At 42.9% G+C, this 5,008-nt stretch overlaps 1 pseudogene; it reads right to left on the bottom strand.

Moving 5' to 3' along the window:
- Nucleotides 1–2,829: 2,829 nt before the first annotated feature.
- LOC124973677 (hsp90 co-chaperone Cdc37-like) lies at nucleotides 2,830–3,958 on the bottom strand (annotated as a pseudogene).
- Between the last annotated feature and the right edge of the window lie 1,050 nt (nucleotides 3,959–5,008).

Raw genomic sequence — 5,008 nt, forward strand, 5'->3', positions numbered from 1 at the left:
TCAGCGGTCCTGGGGACACGCAGAATGCGGTCCGGTTGAAAGGTATCGGGATGTGCCATCAGCGGTCCTGACGCATAGAACGCGGGTTAAAAGGTATCGGGATGCGCCATCAGCGGTCCTGACGCGTGGAACGCGGGTTAAAAGGTAGCGGGATATGCCATCAGCGGTCCTGACGCGTGGAACGCGGTCCAATTAAAGTGAAAGTAGAAACACGTTTGAAGCGGTCCAATTAGGGTGTAGGTAGTACGTGAAAAGTCGCTATAAAAATTCTAATGCACACTTGATAGTTTTCCTTTCAGTAATCTCGTTGCTCCTGGCAGCTAGGCCACTGTTTGATTTTGTAACTGCCATAATTAAAGCTATTCAAATTAGTAACAATGGGGTCTGAAACGTCTAAATTCAGAATGCAGCAACCCCTCAGGGAGCTATTAAAAAACCATGAGACGCCATTATTCTGAATGCAGCAACCCCTCAGGGAGCTATTAAAAAACCATGGGACGCCATTGAGGGAAAAAACAGCTAAAGTAAGAAAAGCTGCTCAGTGTGCCACAAGGGGGATCTTCATGAACAGGATCTAATAGCAACAGAAAAGAACTCTTAAAGAGAATAAAGTGAGGAAAAATTGAGTGGTGGTGACCTAGAAAATAATTGCTCAAAAAATCTAAGAACAAGGGAAAAAAGGGAACTAAGTCTAACACAAAGAACCCCCAAAAGGAATAACCAAGTGGTAGTGAAAACTTAAGAACAAGGGGAAAAGGTAGGAGAAACCTAAGCCTAATAGAAAGAGCTTCAAGATTTGTAGAACCTGCCCGTATTTGAGGAGCAAATGGAGATACCATCAACCATTGAAGAAACCTTAAAGAGGCAGTTAAGACTATTGGGAAACAGCTATGCAGAGCAGTGTTATCTGGAGAACAATGTCTAATTGGAGAGCTCAGTGGCAAGAAATAGCTGTTGAAACTGCTTGCAGAAACATAGTGGCAAGGTTTCCTGATAGAAATGTTGAGATGTTAATAGGAGAAGGCCAATATGCTTCAATAGATGCACAAAATCAGCAGCAAGGAGATAATGCCCTAACAAAAGATGAGAGATAACTATAGTAAAATCTGTTACACCTTATGCCCCAGGACTTTGCCCAAGGCGCAGAAGGGAAACACGTTGGGCTAACGAGTGCAAACTGGTTACTGTTGAGGGAAAGCAGCATGCAAGTGATGCTGCTCCTCCTCGCAATGGCGAGCCTGAGCCTTCCTCCAATAACAAAAACTCAGACGGAAAGGCAAACCCGGAACCTATGGGCCATTGTTAGCCTGGCCATATTTTTCATTTCTAACTAACACATTTTTTATCCTTTCTTTTCTTGTTTTTCACCAATTCCTCTAAAAGCCTGTCAATTCTACTGATGATTTTTCAGGTCGTGCAATTTTTGGTGACAAGGATATCTCTAGCCTTTCTTTGCTTTAACAGAAGGAATTTCTGCACTTTGCCGTTGGAATCATACTACAAATCAGACCCAGAGTAGAGCAACTCGTTCTGCTGACCCTAGCTGTAATATTGCTTTTCCTCCTACGTCAGCTTGTGTATTTCCTCCCTTTTATGTTTCTACCAACTAACATTTCTAATAACACCTCTTAACTGTTCACTAGCCGTGTGCTATCTCTCACAATGCTGGAATGGTTCTTTTGCCACCCGTGCAATTTGCACATTTCTATCTTCCTACCAGTCCTAGTTTCTGTTGCAGATGTAGAATTGCCAGTGCTGTTGTCGAGAAGCAGGAGAGGCTTTGACATTGCAACAGCCGTGATCATTGTCATCACAGTCCTTGCAGTAGCAGCATTGACACAACCATAACAACGATCATTTGGCCGAGAATGCAGCTGCAGCCTTGCAGACCATAGAGACTCTATCAGAGAGTGGACTCATTATAAGAACAAGTGGATACCTTGCAAGAACTTTTGGGACTGGGATGCGTTCATTCCTTGAGAGCTGTTTTATGTTGCCCGTATTGTAACTCTACTGGGATGTATATTGTTTCTGTAATTAATATGGCTATATGGTTTTTCTTCTGTTTATAGATTTGTCAAACAGTGGGCAGGCTTAGGAGCTATGGTGGTACTCCTCTGCCTTGGCCTCCTTCTCTTCATTCGTTTTGGCATGCATCTACGAGCTAGCCAATAGAGAGATCAAATTATCTTTCATCAGGCCATGACCGCCCTAAAGGCCGACAGCCCCCCCATTAGTATGGCTCTTGATGCTGGACCGGTAGTCAAAGACGGGTAATGAAGGAGGTGGCTGTGTACCAACCTAAGACAGGAGCTGCAGCATGCTCTGCAGGCTCTGATGACGGGTAAGGACATATGCTGACCACTCAGCCTAAGACAGACACGGTCCCGAGCCTTAGTTTAATAGTAAAGAAGGGGGATATGTCGGGGTTTCCGGGACCCCCAGCCTTGGGCATGGTCAAGATGGCGCCTGACGCTGAGCCAAAAGCGGCCAGCTATACAGTAAACAACCAGCGAATTCCAATGATTGGCTAGTTAACGATGTGATTAGAGCATGCCCCCCTCGTGTACCTATCCTATGCTTGCAGCTGTCCGCGTTTACCTCGTGTACTCTCCCCTGATTGGTTGAAGTGTATATAAGCCTGGTGGGTGGGAGAGTAGGGGAGGGAAGGCTGAAGCTGAGCTGGAAGCTGGGAGTGCGCGGAAGCTGGGAGTAAGAGAAGTGTAGGAGAGGGACTGTGCATAATAAACTTCCGAAGCTTCAGACATTTGTCGTGTCTCTCTCTGCGGCCAGAGGGAACGTGATAGCAAGGGACTAGAGAAATGATTTCTATATTTTATTTTCTGTAAATGGGAGCACATAGGCCTGTAGGGAAACAGGTGGGTGGTGGTGGTCATGTGCTGATGTCTTTCTCATCATCTGGATTGGACACATTTTCCAGCAATAGGTCACTGGGCTGCCTCCTTCTCCTCTTTGGCCTTGCTTGGAGTTGGGAACCCAGAGATCAGACTTGATGCAACACTATATGTGGTACTTCACATCAGTGGGTTCCATCTTGCTGATGGCATCTTGGAGCATGTGCACATCCTTCATATCAAAGCACTTTTAAAGTTCCTCATGAAGGAACTCATAGACCTCGACAGAGCCCAGACCACCAGGGCTCAGCTGCTTCTTGCACTCCTCTGTCTCATACCCCTTTGTGGCCTTCTTGATGTGCAGCTAGGTTCGGCCCTTAACATGCTCTTTGCAGGCCTCCAGCTCATCATTAAATCCCTCCCTCCATGAACAGGTGGTTTAGCTATCTTAATATGACTGTGAACTGTGTGAAGCAGGCAAGAGGTTCCACTCTTGGTTACCTTCAGGATGAAATGCATAACAATTGTCTGGTGGGCCACATGCTCCATGATTGCATATTTCTCCTCTAGGTCAACACACCAGATAACCAAGTAGCTGGTTGTCTACTCATATACCAAGTGGATATAGACAGGTACTTCTGGCTGTCATCCCAGCTGCAGAGCATGCCAAAGTGCTGATCTGTTTCTCCTACTTCTCCACAAAATTTTTGGGTTTCTGATCCCTCACTTCCTCAGAATCATCCTCTGCCTTCTCAGGCTTGGTATTGACCATGCTTTTGCTGAAGTCATCTTTACTGAGTGTGTCCAGATTCCAGAATGTGTTCTTTTCCTTCTAGCACATCTCTAGTTTCTTCTCCCAGCTCCACTCTTCAGCCTGCAGTTGTTCCAGGTCTGCCTGGCCACGTTTGGCCACCTCCAGCTTCTTCGGTCACCTTGTTCTTGCACTCATAGCAACCCCTGTCCAGCTCTTCCTTCTCCTGATCCATGTGCTCCACCTGGGCCTGGTGTTGCCAGAGGAAGAGGCTGATCATATCACTGTTGGGGTGCATCTCATCCTTATCATAAGACACTGGGATATGGTCCCACATGCTGTAGTCACCCATCTTGACTTGGCAGATCAGCAGCTCTGGCTCTGGTAGAAGAGGTGGCAGCAGTGCTGGAGATCTGGGTTGTGGAAGCCCACCTCTTCTCCATTTATATTTATGTAAGCAAAGCAAAAAGTTTAGGGAATTGATTTTATACTTAAATTACACTTTAAATTGATGTAATTGTACTCTAAATTGATGTAGTCTTCAATGGTTCATTAACACTGACAAAAATTATCAGTGAATTGATGAAATGAATGGAGATGTATACTTTTCTTAATAATGAAAAATTACTTGAATTTTTATTACACAGAAAAGATTATGGATTAGCACATGTACACATAACCAGCCATAATTTTTATAATCCATTATATTTATTTCTCATTATGTAACTGCTAACTTCATTCTCAGTAACAGAAAGAATCTCGAATGTACAAAATTTACAGAAACATATAAAACACAAATATTGAATAAAATAGGACTGATAAACTTGGCATGATATTTATCATTAATTTAATTCAAAATATTATACAGTAATTTATGCAACACATGTATTTCATGAGCACATCTGAAAAACTTTACCCCCCCAGGAGTAATATTTGTTACTTTTTACTTTCCAAAAAGTTGAATGATTTTCAAAATTCACTGAATAAAATTGTTTTTAAATTACTAAAATAGATATTGGTATTAATATTTATCCCTATAATAGTCCACATGAAATATGTTTAGAAACAAGAAAGGATAATACATATTCTAAAACCTGGATTGCTTGCAAGAAGTGGGAAGTAGGACTGGGAAGATTTGTTTAACTGAGTCACTTTGGAACCTGAGTCATAAGTCATGGGGACTGACAGAGTAACTGGGAAAATTACAAATATCTCCCAATAAACAGACCAGTAGCAGTAAGTAAAAGCAGAAAGCATGCTTCCTCTAGGATAAAATGTCTGGGATACCAGGAAGTTTGAAATATCAAGTATCTTCAAGTATCTTATACAATAATATCTCTTTCCATGTCCATTAAAAATCAAATTTCCCAGTAATGATTCAGAGCAAAAGTTTGTTTTTTTT

This window comes from Sciurus carolinensis, unplaced genomic scaffold (genome assembly GCF_902686445.1).
Source record: "Sciurus carolinensis unplaced genomic scaffold, mSciCar1.2, whole genome shotgun sequence".
Taxonomy (NCBI): domain Eukaryota; kingdom Metazoa; phylum Chordata; class Mammalia; order Rodentia; family Sciuridae; genus Sciurus; species Sciurus carolinensis.